The 21960-nt window shown below is 45.5% G+C and overlaps 1 protein-coding gene and 1 long non-coding RNA gene across 2 annotated transcripts in view; one reads left to right on the top strand and one right to left on the bottom strand.

Moving 5' to 3' along the window:
- Positions 1–21960, top strand: part of RTKN2 (rhotekin 2) — a 129237-nt gene that overhangs the window by 36836 nt on the left and 70441 nt on the right. The window lies entirely within an intron of this gene.
- Positions 7385–12966, bottom strand: LOC142361729 (uncharacterized). The gene is made up of 4 exons (XR_012764350.1): positions 12691–12966; positions 12437–12508; positions 11316–11530; positions 7385–7639 (listed from the first exon to the last, which is right to left on the bottom strand). It is a non-coding gene; the product is annotated as an uncharacterized LOC142361729 (long non-coding RNA).

The raw sequence follows: 21960 nt of genomic DNA, 5'->3' as shown, positions 1-21960 counted from the left end.
GAGTCCTGTTACCATCAACTCAGGCTTCTTATTTGTAATTTCCTTGCAAGAAAGAAAATGGATCTTGTGTGCTGGTGGTGGCTCTTTGTGGCAGTCACCACATAAACGCAAGTGTGAGGGACAGTGTGAGCCCTTGCAGATGCCTCCCGTGCTGATGGGCACTGGCTGTCACAAAGGCCTGGGGAGGGATTTGTGGGTGTTTTCTCAAAATGCTGTCACTTACAGGAAAAAAATGTTTCTGTTGGAGGTTTATCGCAAGATGGTAAACAGGGCAAGTGAGTTTTCATCTGCCATGAACAAAAGAGCCGGTGGATGGGTGGTGTTGGTACGGTCCCACTTAGTCATGTGGCGAGGAGATTGCATTGTTAAGCCTCCACGCATGGTGGCTCCATCCTTTCAAAGTAACACCAAGAGGTGGGATGGGAGTGGCACCTAATTAGGAGGAGTTAATAATTTACTCTTTTGTGAGTGATGGATGTGCTAACAATATCTGCACTGCAGGCCCTCTCCCCTTTCAGCATAACCAATTTAACCTGTTGTGTGCTCCTCATTTCAGGGCTAACAAGCGCCCATGGCCTAACAAAAGTAGCATCTTCTGATTGTGAAGGGATTGACGTGTGTTCTTCAGCTCTGTGGCTGACAACCTTTTCTCCCCAGCCTGCAGTGGTCTCTATGGCCACATGCATTCCATGGCTATTTCAGCCAGTCTTCAACAGCCATTTCATCTATACTGCACAAGGTCCCTCATGTTTTCTCTTTAATTGATTTGTTTTCTTCCCAGATGTGTTTAAGTTGCTTTATTTGGAAAACTGTGATGGAAAGATTAAAAAAAAAAAAGTGTGATTTACCACACATTGGCTACACGTGACTCTGTAGCCCTGGTACAGGGATTCATCTGAGGCTGACTGGCTCCCTTGCTGCCACTACCATCCTGCCCTACGATCACAGTCCAGCCTAAAATTTGGTGTAAAGTCCTGAGCAACTTCCAAGCTGACAAGTCCTACTTGGACATGATTTCCTTATGGTTTTGCACAAAATAATTAGCTGAAAAGTATTTATCACATCCTCCTGGAAAAATAGATCATATTCCAAAACACATGCTTCCCTTTTAGAAATCGTGGCTTCTGATCTGTGTAACATAACACCAACAAATCCAGGTCGCTGCTTTTATTGTGATTAGGGATGTATGCACTGCATTGTTTCAGCCTCTGCTCAAGGCCTGCTCCCTGTGTGCAAGCAGTCACGGTGGAGGGACCCAGTGGAGACAGTCGGGTTTAGTGCTGGACACCACGTGACAGGGTTGTGCGGAGACGGGACACTGCTGTCGTAGGCTGCGGTGGCTTCATTGCCTCAGCAAGGTACAGCAAAATTAGCCTGTATCAGTGTTTGATCCCCTGGCCAAGTGGTCTCACCTTGGCAGAAGGGTGCTTTCAGCTATATGAGCCCTCGTGCCTTGATGTGAGCTACAGCCACATTTACTGCAAGAATTTAATTGTGCAGGTCCAGGTTATCTAATTGGCATGACTAATCTATCGCAGTTTACTTTGGATGGCGGTTCACCCGGAAAACTCCCCCAGGGGTTGGAGGGAGCAAGGGGACGTGTGTGCCTGGGTCCACACCTCCCTTCCCACCTGTCATCCCTCGCTGCCAGTGCCTGTCCGCGGGAGGTGATGGTCCTTGGGTGCCACCTCCCCCACACGATTCAGGCAGAGGAGCTCTCTGGGACTTCCCAGCTCTAGCAGAGACAGCAGCTTCTCACTGGACACTCACCAAATTTTAATACGCATGCCGGCTATGCATAAACCAAAACAGAACAGAAAGCAGCCCCCTCTCCTCCAGCAATCCAGCTGCAAGGCGGGTTATGTGCCTGTATGGGAAGTTCTGGGAAGCGCAGTTTTGTGCGGGTTATCAGAGGGCGTGGGCTGTATGTAGTCTTCTTTTCAGGTACTTTTTTTTAAGGGTAAGGTTTGTATGAGGTGTGGATTATTCTTATTAAAACAAAAGGGAAATATCTACTAGGGGGGCTCGTGCATTTTAGTAAACTGGCTTTCTGACCCTGTTTCCTTGAAATTGCTAGGGTGCCCCTCCAAAAATCATGCTGGTAGAGAGAAGAGCCCTTGCCCTTTCCTGTGGCAGGCTCTGCTTCAACCCCCAGGAAGCAGAGCCTGAGGGACTGCTGGGGCTGGCAAAGAAAGCGTCACCTGGGGCAGTTGCCTCTACCCAGGCAAAACCTCTTTGGTTTGCTCTTCATTGGTTAACACCTTAATCCTCTGGCAGTTTCAGGACCAAACAATTTATTTCTGATTTTTGGCCATTTTTTTAACCTGGCAGAAGAAGGCACAAGAAGAGTCAGTGAATAAACATTAAGGCTAAATAAACAAATTCAGGCTTGGAAGGTGGCACACAGTTTTCACAGTGGGCATAGTTAACCATCAGAGCAACTTGTGCAGTGATTCAGTGTATTTTCCATCACTTGAAGGCTTTAACTTGAGCCTGCATGTAATATAATACACTTTAAGCAGAACTTTGAGGCTTGATTCAGAGTTACCTGGGTGAGATTTTTTTGGTTTGTTTTGTGCAGCTGGACAGAGCAGATGGTCAGAAAAGCTATGAAAATAATTCCCCCTAAGAGATCTGTGTTTAAATAAGCAAACAAACAAACCCCTTGAAAGTTACAGCCACACATACAAATGGATGAAAACTACAAATCCTCAGCAATATGGAAAAGGAAATGTTTCTTTACCCTCCAGACAGAGGGTAATGTGCAGGAAAGCATAGTAAACTCCTGGTGCTGTGAAGGAAAGGGTTAAGATGTGGCACTTGTTGGGGGGATGATGTTGGGAGGGATGACCCCCACGGCCTGCAGCCCCATGGTGTTGACAGGAGCAGACCCCGGTGGTGCATCCCTGCTCCCTGACTTTTGGCATCCCACCCACGCCCGAGTGAGGTGCTTTGGGTCTCTGAGCACCCAGCGCCCAGAGGGGTGCAGAGCAAGGCTGTCCCAACCAGGCAGCACATGGAGAGGCTGAGCTCCACTTTAAACCTATCTGCCCAAAGTGGGTCAGTCTTTACAGCCCTGTGAGCCCTTGGATCAGGCCCTGCTCCCCTAATCGCCAACCTGGGAAGGCACCAGCCCTGGAGAACATCAAAGAACAGTTGGAGCTCTTCATTAGAGAGAACCTAATTAGACGTTTATTATTTATGTGGTTTTACATTAATGGCCTGGCAACAAGATTCATTTCTCAAATTATTTGTTTCACAATGTGGTTTCTTCAGCAATCAATTGATATTTGGTTAGCTTAATAACTATCTTGTTAAAATTAAATTAAATGCTACTCTGATTTAACTGTATTAAAATAAATGTTGTCATTGTTAATGAAATGCAAATAACTATTTAAATTGTGGCAGTGCTTCATTGAGTTGCCGCTGTTGAGTAGAAGGATGTTGAAGAACATGCCGGTGAGGCGGGGGACGGCAGGAGGTGCTGAGAGCTGGGACCCCCAGCCAGCACCAGCAAGCCAAATGGGAGCTTTCCTCTGTCTCCAGCAGGTCCTGGTCAATAACCACAACAGTGTGTGAAAGTAAAGTTTTTCTGTTTAAATAGGAAATCTGTTCTTTAACTTTCACACTGATATGTCCAGTAGGCTAGAAATGAAAACGGAGTCTGGCTATGAACGTCTAGAGCAGATGCAGGTCCCTGGTGTCCGAATACAATGAATTAAAATGAGGGATCCTCATGTGCAGAGGCCTGAGCCCCCCACCTCGTCCGAGGCGGAGGGAGGCAGGGACAACAAGATGACTTCTCTGCAGGTTCCTGCTCCGTAAATGTCTGTGCCTCCCACCTCCCCATCATACCCCATTCCTCTGACGGGTAGCAAGTACAGACATGGAAAAAATCTTTAATGAGTTTGGGCTGGAAATAAAGATTTATGAGCAGACAAGCAGCTCATTTGCCATAAACTTCTGCTGCTCCTTAGGTCTGAGGAAGAATCTCTGGGTGCAGATGGTGGGTTACCAGACACCAGTAAACTAGTCTTCTTCAGCGAATCAGACGTGGGTAAGGGAAGGCTGTGGATCTCTGCAGAACTTTCCATCTCTGTAGAAGTCCATACAGAAGTCAAAATGCATTACCAAAGCTTTCTGCTGGTATGGATTCCTACATGAAATAGTAGAAACAGCAGCTGGAGTCATCAGGAATAAGTCCTGATGTGTTGCCAAAGCTTTTAGCAGGCATGGTGGTGTTGGGTTGACAGTTGTACTTGATGATCTTAGAGGTCTTTTCCAACCTTAATGATTCTAGGATTCTTTATGCTGCAACTGCGCAATCTAAAACGCGTGGCATGTAGGGTTGATCCAGCTTCCTTTGTAGTCAGCACTGACAGCACTTGTGACTGGAGCAAGAGCAGGAGCAGGGCTGCCCTGATGAGAGAAAGAGAGAAGGCAAATGCAAAGCTGGACCTCTGTAAGTAGGGCCAGTTGTAGGTCCCTGCATTCAGAGGGGCCTGCATGTTTCCCAAAACAGCAGAGAAAATGAAGACATGGCGCTGCACAAGCAACTGGTTTTGGGTTTTTTTTAATCTGTAGATAAATTGTTCGCTTGTATCCTTAGTGGCCAAATTTGTATGCACAAGTCCATGTTATTGAGATGCAAGTACTGCAAGGACAGTTGCGTGTACAGAGTTGGAGCAATACCCACGATGATACCCTTTAAAATAACTGCAAAAAGGATCAGTCACAGGGTGACTTGTACTATTGCCCATGTGTATTGCCAGTTATTGATAAAAGTGCAAGGAGCACATATGCATGCTTCAAGATGGAGTACAGTACGGGATCTGCATTCCCTCCACAGTCCATATACAGGCATTTCATCACATATATGTGATTTTTTTTTTTTTTTTTCATTTCTGGATATAATGATGCAACAGATCTAAGCCTGGGTGATATATTAGATAGGATGAAGAATCAGAAAAAAAGTAAAAGAGTGAAGTGCAGCTCAGTATGAAATGTCCTAAGAATTAAACTTGTTGTGCTTTTAACAAAGTTAGATGAACAGCATATGATGCCTTGTGCTATATTAATCTTTCAGTGCTTGATGCTTCACGTGATTTTCCAGCAGCTTTCGTTTATTGAATTTCCTGCTTAGATTTTTAGTGAAAAGCAAAGAAGATTATGAAACATCCCCTTTTTAATTCTAATTGAATTGCATACAATTAGCTAAATACATCATTTGCTACAACTTCAGTGAATACATTGTTAAATATTATTTTTACAATAGTGTGCCAAATGACATATTAGTAATATTTGGTGTCATTAGCACTAGATTACAAAAATATTTGCATATTGCTTATTAAGATGTGATACGATGCGTTTCCACATTGGTTGACTATGTAGGTGACTAAGGATTATAAAATAGCTCTCAATCCATACCCTGGATTTTAAAGCTTCCAGATTTGTTTGTTTATTTTAAAAATGAATTACAGCCAAATTTCTGACACTGGTTTTGTGGCATGGTTTTCTAGAATAAGCGCATTCAGCCTTATTCCTGTTCAGACTACGCTTTCATAGTTTTACTTAGCCTGCCCCAATTCCTTAAAATTTAGTTGCTTTATTCTTCTATATTTTTTAGTCTGCCAAGAATGATGAGAGGAAAATTGATCCTGTCTTGGGAATGAGGGACCAGAGTAAATGACCTCCATGGGGCCTTTCCAACCCTATTTTTCTTCGATCCTGGATAGTCTGGAGCTGTCATGCATCCAGCCAGCTTGTGCCGGAGTCGAAGAAAATCGGTGTCCACGCTTGGCTGCAGCTTCTGTACTGATAAAAAGAGAGGAGTGCAGCTCCAGCCTCCGCTTGGTGTTTTTAGAACTGTCTTGCTGGTGAGACAGGGAGATGCAGGGCTCGCTCCTGGGTCAGTTGTCCTCTTGTTACAGCTGCTGCCCTGAGGAATGTAGTACTGGGTTGATCCCCCAGCCTTCAGGCTTCTTGTTGAGCTCTGGGCTGCTAGCTGCCTCTCAACTGGAGGGGGCTGCTGTGGTGCCTTTCTGCACTGAACACCCTTCGCTACAGGGCCTGGGACATATGGCATCTGACAGTAATATACCGTGCTGCAATTGCAGAAAAATTGAAGGTGTTGCCTGATGTTGTGCAGCACAGAAAACCAGTGGAAGCTTGTGCTGAGGTGTGCCCGCCAGCGGCGTGCCGGAAACATCAAGATAATATGAGAGGGACTTCAGGTACCAGATTTCAACCTGGGCTCAAACTTTGTCTCTTCTAACCCTAGGGACAGCTCGCTCAGGGCCTTGGTCTGGCCCAAAAGTGATGACAGGAAGCATTTGCAAACTTGAAATGACATTTGGTTTTCCAGGGCCACCCAGTATTTGGGCTTGCCTTTCCAGGACTACAAGTACTTCCAGGTGTTTGGGGCAGAGCCATATATAAAAACATCCTTTTTAAGAGTAATAGCACTCTACCACTTGTGCTATTTGCAGCATGAAAGCAACAACAAACAGGAAACATTAGGGATGAGGGTCGGACAGAAATACAAGGTCTAGTGACTAGTTAGAAACGTCAAAGATCAAGGATTAATTTAAAAAAATCAAAGTGAGGTGTTGTTTTAGTTGTGGTGCCAAGTTCTGGCCTGACTGGCCTGGCAGCTGGAGCTCCTACGTGTGCCTAGCAGATACTGCAGCTGCAGCAAGGCAGTAGCACTTGCTATTTATGCAATACTCTGACATTTGTGATTTGCTTTGAAAATAAATACAAGTAGCTGAAATTCAAGAAATGTGCAAGCTCTGCCCCAGAGCTGCGTTTATTCTTCTCAGGGATCACCTGAGGCAAGTGAGGAGTTTAATCTTTGTTTTTCCTGTGGTCCTTGGGCTGGATACTTGTATCTGTACTGGTGGTAACCCCAGGCAGGCAGCAAGGCAGCCCAGGCTGTTTGATGGCTGTAGGGTGTAATGATGAGCTCATGGAGAAAGAACGATTGCTTTGGCTTTTATTGTGTCCTTCTGGATTTTTGTTCAAAAGTGAAATTAGAGGATGCTGGTGGAGGGTTTCTTTCTTTCTTTCTTTCTTTCTTTCTTTCTTTCTTTCTTTCTTTCTTTCTTTCTTTCTTTCTTTCTCTCTCTCTCTCTCAGTGTCTTGAGACAGAAGTGTTTAACAACAGACCTTAACAGAGTGGAAAGTAAGTAACAGCAAAGAGCAAGCAGAGAGAGGTGAAGTGAACATGAACTAGTTTCCGCAGCCTTTGACAGCTCATCTGGTGGGAATAATGAGTAATTTATGTAGCATTTCCCACTTCAGACTATCGAGTGGCTAGACTGAAGCTGGGAAACACTCCAGGACCAAATCAGATACAACAAAGGGGATATTTGTAGTCCTTTGTGTATTCCTTTATTGTATTCATTTTTATTAATTTCCTGATACTGAAAGTATTTGGGGTGGGGAAGGCAAGATTTCACATCCCACACTCTGTACTCCTGGTAGCTGCTCAGGGTGCCGGGGTCAGCACATCCATGGCAGGTCTGTGAGGCTGCTCTGTTGGCTTCGGATGAGATCCTGGCATTGGGTAGCCTGCCTGGCTCTGCCGCATAATCCATGGCGTCCTTGAGCCCACTCACTGCTGATCGGTGAGAAGAAACTGGAGAAAGAAAGCGTTTAGGTTTAGTTTACCAGTAAGGAAGGGTCACTGTGAAATACCACCAAATCTTTTGCTGGTCTCCAAGCAAGTCACTCTGACTTTTCAGGTCCGACTGACTTTCAGCTGGTTCTGGTTTGTCCCAAAACCTGGCTACCAGAGGATGGCCACCTCCTCAGCAGAAAGCATGGCAAGGGCAAAACTGCAGTCCCTTTCTCTGCAATCTCAGCCCGTACGGCAGCTTCTCCCCAGCTATGCATCTGACAAACAGCCTGACTTTGTAACCTGGTGGCCATACATACAGTCCTAGTCTCACCCACAGAGTCAGCGTCACTATGGGTGCCTTGTCCTGCTCTACGGAAGGATGAAGGTCAGAGAAACACTTGGGCAGGGGTATGGCTTCTCCCAGCTGGCCAGGGCATTCTCAAGACAAGTTCTTACTTTGGAGCAGTTTGAGGAAAGGCAATTAAATCTCAGTAAATTCGGAAAGTGGTGTTTTCCTTAAAAAGCCCCAGAAAGATGCTGAGGGAGAGGGCAGTCTAGATGACTGGGGATCTGCCCCATCCCTGCTCCTGGCACAGCTCCTCTGACAGAGATGCTTACGTGGGGCGAGACAACGCTCTGTGTCCCAAACGTGCCAGGGGAGCCGGGGTGACCTGCTCAGACACCCGAGAGTCCCACGCCTGCCTGCGTCCGGCCTGCTCTCCTCACCCCCCGGTGGGGTTCGTGTGGCTGGGTTTCCGTGGGGAGAGGCTGCAAGGCGGCTGGCCTCCTCAAACCTTGGATTTCTTCAGAGCGCATGCAAAGGAGGGCTCTGCCGATGGAGAGCTAACGGGCTCAGGGGGACTGTGCAGCACTTACAGCTACTGCGTGCTTTTGGGTTGGTTTTTTCGGTAGCATTTGTAATTACTCCACTAATTCTGAATGTCCTTTCGTGCATTTGCCTAAAGAAAGATGATACACAGTAGACTGGCAAATGTCTCCTGTTCTGTAAAAACAAACAAAAAGATCCACCAGAATCCAAATAAACCCCTTGGAAGCCTTTTTCTACTGCAGCCATTGCAGTATAAGGGGTTAGGAGAGCTTTTGTCAGAGGGGGGAGAAAAGGGATTTTGGCTTGCAATATATTCTGCCTGTTTCGCTGCTAATGAAATCACATGCTACCCATAACACTTAGGGGCATATTACTTTACAGATTGTAAATAACCTTTTTTGGGTAACTATTAAACAAATTTAAATGTGTCCTAATTACATTTATTCACAGCAGCTAAGATTATTGGAAGTAATGTTACTTTTCCATTGGAAATCTTTATAGCCAATTTAACATTCCCATTAGTTTCTGAACATGTATGTCCTTGGAAAAAATGCACCAACAGTTCCTCTGAGCCAAATGCTCTCCAGCTGCAATCCTCTTACACCATTGCATCCGTCTTTTGTAGACAACATTGCTCACTCAGGCTTTGTACCAGTGTGGCTAGGAATAGAATTAGGTCTTCTACCTGCAGTCAGTATTATTTGGCGTTCATCCCCCTTGGCAGAGGCAGGAGCCAGCTCGCTGCCAGCTGTTGGCTGGTCACTATGAAGCACTGGAGTTGATGTCAGCTTTAGAATTTGAAAATGCACACGGTATTTGATGGAGAAGTATTATAAATTTCTTTACGATGAGTGAGCACAATTAAAATTTAAGGCAGCTGTTAGGATGGACCTTCTGCACTCGCATGAGTATTTGGTAGCTGCTAAGGGAGGAAACTTGAAATGAGTCGTTATCTGTTCTTTCCACTCTCATGCCAGTTTACTGTATGAGCATCTCAATATCTCAGTTTGTCTGTAAAATGGACAAATTACTCACCTGGACACTCTGCCACAGAGCAGTGAGGCGTATCTAGTATCCTGCAATAGTAATGTTGTAATCATAGCAACCTTCATCAAAAGGGCCAAAAGTGATCAAACCAATAATCATTATTCTAATTTTATAAGTGGGTAAAGTGAAATAGAGAACCGCGGTGGCCTGTCAGAGGAGGCAAGTGGCGGGAGCAGGGCTTCCCACGCTCCCTGCCCCACCTCAGGGCATAAGGTACAAACTCAGGGCAAGCAGCACGGACACTGCTGTAAGACAGGAGTCTTCATGTGTATCTGGAAACACTACGGGTCTGTAAGCAGCATATGGATTTAGGATGTTGGCTTGCCTCTGTGCAGGTGTAGCTCCTGCAGAGCCTTATCAGGGGGTTGCAGGTGAGATCAACCGTATCCTCCTTGCAGGACCGGGGCTGATATTTTCTCTGTTGTCTTCCCTCTTGTATTTGATATTACGAATCTCATAATGCAGTTGCTTATGTACTCTTCCTCGCCTTGTTCTCCTTGTATCAATAGAAATCTACATTCTCTCTCCATTGAAGCAAAAGGCTAGTATATCCATCCCACACAAACTAAACCTAGAATACCTGCAGTTAGCTTAAACACCACTAATAAAAACTCTAGGTTTTGCAAAGAGTTGGAGGCAAGATGAAGTAAAGTGAGTCATGGTTTATATACAAGTATATGAAAGCCAAACTAGCCTTTGGATAGCTATGGATAATTCTTTCTGTCCCACAAAAGACTGGTAGTTCATACTGTTTCTCATATTTTAGTTGCTGGGATTTCATACCGATTATGGTATTTATTTAAAATAACAAGCCATGTGAGTCCGTCCAATTCCCAAGAACCCCATTGCCACTGTTCATTATGAGCTACGATTAGTGACAGGATTACATTGTTAATGTCTGCGGGTATTCTGAATATTAGACCTGTCTCTTGTGAGCGGTCCTCCCTTTTGGTTACCTGGCAGTTGTCTGCTTGTATTCCCTCACCTCAAATCTTTACCAACCAGAAATTACATACTTGTAAAACAAGCGTGCTGTTCTGTTACAGTGAATCAATGGCTTAGCTCTCAGTCCTCTTTTTGTGTGTTCTTAAAAATAAGAGTTTCTCTACATACAGCATGAGTGCTGGTGCTGATTAAAAGTTTGCATTAGATTTTGAATTGAATCCTCAGTACAGAGCTGAAGGTTAAGTTTGCTGATGGCTTGTGGCTCCCTGGTATGTATCTCTGAAGCTGGAGGTTGGTGAAGATGACACGGTGATAGGTCTTGGTATCCATCTTGGTATCCATCTGGAAAAGGATTGGGTGATGGACTAGAGTTTGGTCTCCATTTGGTCTCCAGAAGACAGAGTTTTATTTGCTAGCGCAAGCTGGTGTTGTTTTAGACCATGTTCAGGTGCTCAGCTGAATTTTTGGCCAACTTCCGCTGTAGATCTACTGTTCCAACTGATCTGTCACATCCCTAGAATATAACTTCATTTTGCCATTAGCCTGTACTTTCATAAAAAAAAACTTGTATGTTTAAACGAGAGGTGTATAGTCAAAACTTACGGCTCCAGTTTCAAATTCTAAAAGGAGAAGCCAGCAATAGCTGGATTTGCTCTGGTTCCTTGAAAACATAAGACAGCAGCCCATACAACCATGCAACAGCCACAAAGCCTTGTTAAACAGCAAGGGCTTGTGGTCCCAGAGATTTGGTAGGTTAATTCAGATTAGAAATGCTTTGGGGTTTTAGCTGTAGGATGCATATACTCTAGCATGGAGTGGTTACCTTTCTCCTTAATGCAGTCTTCAGAAATTCGTGCACTGCCCCATACGTACCTGCACAGTGTAGTGGGTAGAACAGTCTCTTGGTGGGGCCCTGTAATACTGGCTTTGGAGTACGGTAGCCAGGAGAGTGACACTTGCCATGCGCGTAGTACAGTGCTCAAAGGCCAGGTTCAACTTGTGCCTGTCATCAGAATTTACTTCCATGGAAAATAAAACTGCAGATGATCTAAACAGGACACTTGGAGAAGATTTTAGTCCCTATATCGCTGCAAGAGGAACAAGACAGCCTGAGTTAAAGTGGAAAGAAACCCTCATCCTGAGCGCTGTATTAACATGTTTTTCATTTCTTTCTTTTCAAGTTGACCAAAGTGAAACCAATCTGCCTCAAATTTCATAGTGAAGATTGTGTGCCAAGATTACATATAAAGTGGGTCAGCTATTCAGAGCTGGTAATTTATGTGAATACAGGATTTGGACCGATTTGTTGTTATCCAAAATGACTAATGTTTCACAAAAACAAATTTCTGCTTGGGGATTTCTCTGAGAGTGGCAAACACTGCCTTTGTACCAGCTGGGGCTGCTTGTGGGTGACTGGTCACATCAGCCAGGTAGGTCCGTCTCGCTCCTTGGGCACTGGTGGTCGAGGCAGCCCTTGAAATGCTCCAGGAAAGAGTGGGAGTCATTTCTAGAGTGAAGAAAGAGCTATGCCAGCTGAATTAAAATATTCTTAGGACATCTAATGTTGTTTGGAAAAAAACCCCTAACCTTATTAACTTATATTTGCAACTGTGAAGCTCCCTAAAACTATCTCAGGGCAGGAAACAGGTGATCATCAGGCTTGTGCGCATGTTGAACTGAGCAGTGTAATAATGATGGGTGTAACGGGTACATTGAATTGATTGTTCATACCTCACCTAGGTGAGAGTTGCCATCTTGCACGCCTCCAGCATTGCCTGGGACATAAGCTGGAGCCCACCAGGCGTGGGACCACAGGGAATGTCCCTTCGCAAGGGTTCCCACCCGTGCGTGGTCCATCCTGTCTCCCTCTCCCTTCCTTCACCCATGCCTTTCCGCCCCAACAGCAAAGCTCTGGGGCAGGCTGCAGGGCGAAGGCCTCTCTCTGTGGAGGGGACGGGTCCCCCCCCAGGCCCTGCTTTTAGAGGTGGCCTTACCGGCTGGGATGGTCTTCAGCAGACTCTGATACATGGGCTGTGGCAGAGCATCAGGAAGCAGATGGGTGCACACTAAAAGCAAAGGGCCATTTAGTCATTAGCCGTGGCTGAGTGCATTAGGCCTCTTGCGTCTTTCAGAAAGTCATCATTTTATACCAGAAAATTGCTATTTTATTCCGAGTAGACTTGATTTCTATAATAAGAATAAACCCCCTTAATTAGGGTTAGGAAGAAGCAGAATATCGTGTGCTTACCAGGGAGGGCAGGAGCTGCTAAGCTCGCAGATGGGGACAGGCTGGGGCAGGGGTGCCGGGACCGTCTGCGCCGTGGGGCAGGGTATGGCCCCGCACCGGGGGGCGTGGGGTAGGGTATGGCCCCGCACCGGGGCGGCTGCACGGGCGCCCCGCAGCCCACGGAGTCTGAGGCCGACGGTGCTGCCCGGTGCGGCCGAGACGGCGCGGCCAGGGCAGAGCCGCGCCTGGGCTCTTCTGGCAGCAAGGCTTTCACCTGCGTGTGCCCACACCGCCGCGCCCCGCCAGCCCGCCCCGCGCCGCCGCCATTCCGGGGAGCTCTGCGCTCCGCGGCGGGCTGTGGTGGACACTGGGCTGGGACAAGGAATGCCGATCGCGTTCGGCTGGGGCTGGGCTCGCCGCCGGCCCTGCCCTCAGCTCTCGCCCTGCCCTCGGTTCGCCGCTCCCGCCGGCCGTGCGCTGGCAGCCGTCGCCACCTAGCGGCAGAAAGGCGCCCTCCGCGCCCGCCCGCCGGCTCGCGGGGCTCTTCCAAGGCTTTTTCCCCTAAAAAACGGATTTTCAGATAGCGCGCACGTTTGCTGGGCTGATTCTGGACTCACACCAGCTTTTACGACAACGTGAAATTTCCTGCTGTGCAGGGAACCGCTTCTGCTTCATGCAGACTGACATCCGAACTGACTCATGCGTGTTGCCTCCCAGACACCTCGGCAGCGTGCACGGATAAAATGGAAGCGTTTTAGCTTTTGCCTAGGAGGCGAACAGACCTTTTACACCACCCACATTCTCACGTGATATAACCCCAATCCTGAAATCCAAGGAGATGGGAATCCGTGATGTAGGTTTTCTTCTACTTACAACAAAAGGAACAGAAGCCCCTATCCCTAAAATAAAAAACAATCTGGTTCTTGTAAATCCTTTGATGGCGTACCCTAGAAAAAAGGGGTGGGAATACTATACATTCTTGAGGTGGGACGGGCACCTCCACTTTCTTGTGAACGAATGGTTAACAAAACTAAGAAGTTACTGAAGCCGACTAAAGCAATAGATGGGAAACAGAAACTGTATAGCTGTCCTGGTCTCTTCTTTAGCATGCGCTGTGTAAACCTGTTTGAACTGCATCAGTTGCGTCTTCCTTTTCATTCTTCCCACCCACAGTTCTGGAAGGTTAAACTTCTGCCTGTCCACTGGAGAATGTTCCTCACAGTTCACTTGGACCCAGGCTTCTGCGTTCTGCCTATTGCCCTCAGCTGCCCCCTCGGACAGGAGTCTGCAGGCGAAATTCAGGCAGTGCTCGGTAACAACATTTTCTTCAGACAGAGAACGACTCTACAGAAAAACCTGTTCCCAACAGTTCAATGTGCTCACTATGGCAATTAAATTAACTGACAAAGGAGTTACGCCTCCTTCATTATACTTGTGACGGGGCTTTTAATTTCATGATTTGCTAATGGATAAAATGTCTGATGCCCTTAAGAGTATGTCGGCAGGGTGTTTGTTCCCTCTGCCCTTGCTCTGAACTAGTTGGCTCCTACAGAATCACAGAATCACAGAATGGTAGGGGTTGGGGGACCTCTGTGGGTCATCTAGTCCAACCCTCCTGCCGAACCAGGGTCACCTACAGCAAGCTGCACAGGACCTTGTCCAGGCGGGTCTTGAATATCTCCAGAGAAGGAGACTCCACAACCTCCCTGGGCAGCCTGTTCCAGTGCTCCGTCACCCTCAGAGGGAAGAAGTTCTTCCTCATGTTCAGACGGAACTTTCTCTGCTTCAGTTTGTGCCCATTGCCCCTTGTCCTGTCACTGGGCACCACTGAAAAGAGCTTGGCCCCATCCTCCTGACACCCACCCTTCAGATATTTGTAGGCATTTATAAGGTCCCCTCGCAGCCTTCTCTTCTTCAGGCTGAACAAGCCCAGCTCCCTCAACCTTTCCTCGTAGGGGAGATGTTCCAGTCCCCTCATCATCCTCCACCATCCTACCATGGCTGAAATACTCCTCTGCCTCCGGGGGACCAGAGAAGGGAAGGATGAGCTTGCATGTGCTCACAAACTGCCCTGTGACATGGTCCCTCCGAGCCTTTAAACCCTGTTTTCAAAGCTGCTGTGTGCAACAGAGTTTTCCAACGTATCCCAATGCCTCCCATTGCCCCAAATCTTTTGTAGGGTTGGTGGGGAGCCTAGGCAGGCTCGGCAAGTGCACAGCCATGCTGGCAGCCTCAGGCATGCCGAGGAGCCAGAGAGTCATGGCTCTTGGCGCAGAAATGGGTTCAGTTCCTGCAATTCCAAACTGCTTTGGCTGCTGTTGCCAGGCTTTGAGTGATGCCCGATCCATCCCTTGGCTCCTCAGGCTAATCCCCTTGAAGGGCCTCTGCCCGGGGGTGGCCTCAGCGTAGCTTGGCATGAACACCACGGCATACCCTGGTGGCACGCAAAGCCAGTGACTTTCACATGCTCCTCTTAAACAGGTGCCTGCACAAAGCTTCGGAGGGTGGGATAATTAAACCATGCCATTTTTAGGAGGTCACCCCTATACCCTGGACCTCAGGACAGTTGGTAGACCAAGCAGGCTGACTCAAAAATAAAGGCTCACTGGTGAGTGAGTTTCTTAGCATGAGCCTCATGGATTTGGGGCGATGCTGGTCTATGACAAAATATTTCAGTTTTTCTGGCTGTTTTTTCGTCTCCATGAGAAAAATATTGAAAAATATCTTCTGAGTCTGCTATTTTATGTAAGGAGGAAAAATTTCTGAAAACTTGCTTCAGGAGAATATGTTCTGTGACGCCAAAAGTGATTTTTAGTGGAAGGTGTATCTAGAATTCATGGACTAGCTTGTTGTTAGTTTTATTTTGAAAAGTTTCTTTTGGGGTTTCTATCTAATAAAGATATAATCTTAACGAAGAGTAAAATAAGAACAACACTGACCTTCTTTCAGTTGTTTTCTTGACCGTCTCCTAGTGCACACACTTGAGCTGTAGTTTTCATGTATGTGCGTCTGCATTTAGTTTGCTGTATGCGTGCTGTCCAAATGACCAATGTTCAGGCTCCCCTCTCTTACAAAAATACCGCAAACAGTGCTGGCTGATGGGAGATCAGAAATCTCTTTGGGACCAGAGGTCTGTGACGCCTGCCCAAGCTGTACTTCAGCAAAGGGCAATTACCATATATATGATATTGTTGTGAAAAAATTTCTGAAGTGTAGGATGCTCGGCCAAGGTTAGCCTCATTGTCCAGCGGAGGGGCGATGGGCTGCAGACGTCTTCTCAGAAACACACACCTTTGACCTTCACTTGTTGATCCACTGTCCGTTTGCAAACAGGCATGAGAAGCAGGAGTGGCGACAGGGGGGCTTGCCACCCGGGCAGTGTAAAGCCAGCAGAACAAGTGGGATGTGGTGCAAGGAGCAAAAGCCCGAGCAGCCGTCTGGTCCAGAGAAGTGGCTGCAGTGGAAAGCAGCAGAGCAACAACTCTGCACACTTGTAAAAGACAGGGCCTTTTTCATCCCAGCACATCCAGCCTGCGTGTGAGGCTTGGAGCTATCATTCAGGTAGCTGAAGCCAACCACATACCTGCACGCTGTAGGGTCGGGATCTGTTGCGCTGCGCACAGCTGTGTCTTCAGACAGTGCATTTTGTCTGTATGGCCCAAATGTGCGTCTAATCTAAGTACAAGACTGTTGCCTGGCCTTCTGCTCCCTGGACTGGCTTAAAAGTACACATAGGTGTAGTCATGGCTGGAGTAGACAGGTTGAGCTTTGCGAGGGTGTGGGTAACTGCCAATACTGTGTATGTGCAGTGTAATACGTAATGTTCCGTCTCCTCTGCCTGCCTGGTGAGGTGCAACCGAAGCAGCTGTGCTGCACACAGCTGGATAATCTGCCCTCTTAGTGCAACAGTTGCCTCCAGCTCACCAAAGGAAGTGTTTTGCAAGTGTCTCTGGTGCGATGCAGTGACTTCTTAGCAGACTGAGGCCCAGGACAGGTGCTTGCTGCGTAAGAGAAGCTGCTGAAGGTACTGAGCTGGCAGAAAGAAGAAGGAGGGAGCAAGTTTGTGAAGCAGACAGAAAAATCAGCGAAGTAATCTAAAGGAAAGCTTTGCTGTGGGAACCGGCTGACAGTCAGCTGGGGTAGGGTCCAGGCAGAGCTGCTGGCACCCGGCCAGCTGCTGCCAGTCACAGAGCAGTGACGGGAGACAGCAAGTAGCAAAAGCGCACTGAAGTCCCCCCTGCTGACAGGCCGCCCTTAGCACAGTTACCCACTGTAAGCCAATAAACCATAGTTGGAGCAAACGCCATGGACAGAGCTGGGGGAATTTCTTGGAAGCCCCGGTCCTAAAGTCTGTTACTTTGAAATTAGTAATTAGGCTTCAAAACGTGTCGAAAGCTTGAGTTGACTGAATGCGTCAGCCCATATACACTCTGATGTGCCGTGGGTCGAAGCCTCTAGGAAACAGCAGGCAGTAACGAGTCCCCTGTCCTTTCACTGCTGCCTTCTGTGTAACCCTGGTTTTCCCTCATCTCACACCAGCACAGGGTAAACTCCTCCAACCCGTCACATCTGTCTTTGAAAGTGGCTTCTCAAGCAAGCGGAGAATCTCTCCTCTTTCTCTCTCAGCTCAGCGTCTTTCTCTTTCATAACATTACAATGAACCCAAAATCTGTTGTATGTATCTTTTCCACAATTTTATGAAAAATTCAAGCCAACTTTTACCCACCTGTGGTGTGTGATGCTAGGACAGAGACAGCGAGGTGGATGAAGCTTGTCAAGCCAATGACTGCATGTAGCTTCATGTTCCTTGTTTGTCCCTCTCCTTGGAGAGACATACAAACGAAAATTCAAGAGGTGAGAATAAAAAAAGCATGGCTGGATAGAGGGTGGCATTAGCAACAAAATGGGAAAGGACATTTTGTTCGTGTCACAACAGGATCTATTTTTAAGAGCTTGTTGTATGTTTCATGTCATAAAATCACTTCTGGGATTATTTTTTCTAAAAAAAAAAAGTAAAAAATAATGCCCTTGCCCACTGCAGAGAGTACAAAAATAGTGCACTCCAGCCACTCCAGACAGGATGTATGGAAAAAATCAGCATTAGTCCGAGGTAAGAACAAATAGAGGCAACTATCTGGTGACGCAGAATAAAGTGAGAGAAGAGCGGGATTTTGCTCAAGTAGCTTTAAAGAACCAGTAGCATTGGTAGGATTATTAGGGATGATAGAAGTGGTAATTTGACCTAGTAACTGCTCTAATTGGTGGCCATCCCTTTGAACATGAATATCCCGTTCAATATTTCCAATAACGCTTTTGGAAGCAAAACATATGTGTTCAGATCTCCTCTGGGCGGGGGGGAGACTTGTTTTTACTGCTGAGGCAGAGCAGGGATCAGACGCTATCAAGTGCTTTAAAAGCACGGTCTCTCTTCAGCTGGCAGGAGCATCACAAAATGATTGTGTTTTTTCTATGTACAACTCTAATTAAAGGTCTAGCTTTCAATTAGTCTCATTTTCCTGGCCTGTAATGTTACATGTCGGTCAGAACATTTTGTTTTAAACAGAAAGCTCTCCTGTAAGAGCCCAGCCAGTATACACACTGCTTTGACATGTTTTTAGTCATAGGTGAGGTGTGATTTTAAAAATGCGTATGGGAATGAGGCATGCAGGTCCTACTGAATTTCACTGTGAAGCAAGCATACAACCCACCTAGATTTCTTCAAAGCATATCAAAGGGAAAATGTAGTAACTGTGCTTCAAAATAATTTTCAAAGATGAGTGGTCAACTTTGCCAGAACACTTTCAGATTTAAAAAATATTTTAACATTGATATTTTCCAATTCCAGCATGATCTCCTCTTAAAGCCCCCCAAGCTAACACCAGTTACATTCAGCCTAGTGTCCGTACTGATCTTTCTCAAGTGTTCCACCTCTGTTAATGGGACATGAAATGTAGACCCGATGAACGCATCCAGCAGTCAAGTCCTGCTGATGACCAGACATCAGCTCTAACAATGAGCTAGTAAATTGTGTAAACGTGTCTGGGAGGGAGCCTTTCTCCTGATGAACATTATTCAGGCTCTCAGGTGTCAGAGTGACCTCATCTCCTTGTCTAGTCTTCTGCACCACCTCTCCTACAGGTTATCATCTCAACAGGAACCTGGTTCCCCCATGGGAAAACCTCTTTCCCAGCCTAATGAGGGAGATATACTTGATGAAATGATGACTCAGCAACTGGCAATGTGTGAGGGGGACTTTATTGCCTGCCTTTCCCAGGAGCCCCTCTGCCCTTAATTTCCTTTGCCTGACCCTTCCCTCCACTTCCCCCGGCCTCTGCTTTGGGCAGGTTATTTGACCAATGTGGGTTATCTATCTCCAGAATAATTTTTGAGCATCGTTACAGGAGAGGAACAGGTGACATGTACAAGCTATGTGGGCAAGATGCTGTAGCTGTCTTTCAGGTCAATTTGTAACGCTTTGAAAGATCACAGCCTAACTTCACTGACGTGGTGAAGTTCATTCTGAGGAATAAATTGAAATCCAAGCAGGGCTGATGTTTCTTGTCTTTTCTCTGCTGTTCAGTAAACTTTTGTAAGAAACATTATATTTCACAAAGTTAAATGACACAGTAACTGAGAAATATATCTTTATTATTAGAATGTTTATATTCTAAAAACGTTTATCTGGGGTTACAGTACAATCCAATTTCTTTCTAATTAACTAACCTGGCATTTGTTCAGCAAATAACTGTAACTTAGGCTTTGAAAAGTTTAAGAACATGCAATTTCTTTTACTCTTTTTCTCTTCCTCCCCCAAAAGGACAACTTACAGGCAAGATTTTGGTACAATAAATAATAAAATAAACATCTCATTTGTGAACTAGTAGTTGCACTTAACTTTGGTGACTAACAGAGTAGATAGACATTTAAAAATACAAATATCCTTTCAGTGTCAGGTGGATAAAGAAACAGATTAATATATTCTACTTCATTATCTTTCTAAAGTTCACCTTTATTATCTTCAAAAAGGGTCATTTTCTGAGGTTTGTAAAAGGATGTGGGAAGCAACAGAGAAAACTCAAGGATTTTTCTACTTTGTGGCTTGCCTACAAAAGTTGTAACACGATCTGACCCAAACCCATGCAACACAATTAATGACTCCTTTTCACCACACACAATGCCTAGCATAAGGCCAAGTGTGGCCTTGTGATGTAGTTAAATAAATATTAAAATGTTATTAAAACCTAAATACCTGAATTGGTTTTACACTGTGACTTTCTACTGAAACAGTGTTGAGAAACATTAAACATGTATCTGATCGTTCCATATATACTACTTAAAATAAAAGTGAGGAATATTACTCTTTCTTCACTCCGCTACGGTCTGGGAGCTCTGTACACTGACAAATGTATGACATCTGTAGTTACCTGATCCTAGCTGACTGATCGGTCATCTTCTGCTTTAAAAATATTGCAACTCAGGTGCTTATTGCAGCAGTAATCATAGTGATACACTGTCTTTTAATACTCAGTTCTGCTTACAGTCATAGTTATAAAAAATGAAAAACATCTTTCACAAATCTTTGTACACATACTGTAAAAATTACCTTCCACAAAAACAATTTACATCTGAGCATTTAAAAAATAAATCACACAGACTTGTCTCACCTATCCTTTCTTTTTCTTGAGAAAACAAATCTCATCAGTAACATCTACAGGATGTTCATATCTGTAAACATATCATGAGGATTCATGTTACCAAAAAACTGTACACACAAATAATCATCTTGGTAAATACTGATAAGTAAGGATCCTTTTAATTGGCACAAACCCAACGTAAACACACGCATTCCCATCCTGCAATCATCTCTAAGCTCCTTGCTTTTGGGTTTTTAGTTGAAATTCAGGGATCTCTCAGCCCTGTAAAGATTTTTCAGAGGCAAAAATGTGAAGCATTCTGTTTACGACCACAGCCATTTTAGGCCTCTCATGCCTAAAACCAAGCACAGGCATTGAACGTGGTGCCATGCAATGCAATGCGCTGCTTCAGCCTTTCCCTTGCTGCTCCTCAGCTGGTACCAACCCGCTGCTGGCACTTGGTACCGCAATTTCTCCTCGTGCGCAATGCGGTCCGCGCTTGTCCGGGCTGCGGGACCAGCTCCTGGTCTCCTCGCTAAGTGACACCAGAGGCTGGTAGGTATACCAAAACCATAAAGCTTCTGGAATTTGAAAGCTGTGCTTGAGACATCGGAGCAGCCCAGACTTGTACCAACAGACAATGTGGCTGCTGGCAGGATCAAGCGGTTTAACGTATGTAATAAAATGCGGAAATGCCCGGCTGGGCTTATGGCAGAAAACCCAGGGTAGCAATTTTCTGCTGTAAACAGCCTTCAAGAAACTCACGTAGACTTTTTGCATCTAAGTATGTCTGTGCAGGTAACAGTTAACCATTCACCTTATACCTACCTAAGCCGAAAGATTGAGTATTTAGGTGCCGATTAAATGGATTCTTCTGAACATCAGCAACAGCACAGATGGAAAATAAATTACCAAGCCACATGCTGCCAGTAAAATAATTAAATGTACAGCCACAGTACTGCCCAGCAAGATAACTGCAGTCATTTAAAATAAGCTCAATAAATAAATAAATAAATAAATAGAAAAACCTTCATGTAAACTGAATAGAATATCACTTCTCTTATAGCGCCCAAAGAGGGAACGGCATTACTAAATAATATGAATTTTCCATACTGTATGTATTTCTATATATTACATCTGATATGTTTTGGCATGGCCAGATGGATAGGAAAAAGTAGGATGATTAACTTCATTCACTACTTGTTCTGTTGAAGCCAAGCTCCTGCGTTACTATATACTGCTAACCACTCCTATAGCGGTTTGGCCTTTTTCCCCATCTTGGATTTTGCGCTCACTTTCCTGGCAGAGCAGACTGGTTCACCTTTCTTTTGTGCTCTCCATATTTCTCTTGAGCAATCAATAGGTTCATAGAAGCATTTCACTGGCTGCAAGCTGTTTTTTTCATCCTTTGCTTTTTTCAACAAGATTCTTCCTTTTTGAAAGGAATGAGGCTTTGCGTCAGGGATGTTATATGACGCGTGTTGACTTCCTCGGCTCCTGAAATTAATAACAGTGATTATTAATACCTATTATTCAATCTTGCAAAGTGGAAGGTCCCCAAAATGTCCCAAACCCACACATTTTTGAAGACAGAAATAGCCTTGTTTTACACGACCAAACTGAAAGTTAAAAACAGAGTTGCATGATGAATTACATC

This window comes from Opisthocomus hoazin, chromosome 6, assembly GCF_030867145.1.
Source record: "Opisthocomus hoazin isolate bOpiHoa1 chromosome 6, bOpiHoa1.hap1, whole genome shotgun sequence".
NCBI classification, from domain to species: domain Eukaryota; kingdom Metazoa; phylum Chordata; class Aves; order Opisthocomiformes; family Opisthocomidae; genus Opisthocomus; species Opisthocomus hoazin.
Note: the sequence above shows the minus strand (reverse complement) of the source record. Positions and strands in the feature narration are given on the sequence as shown.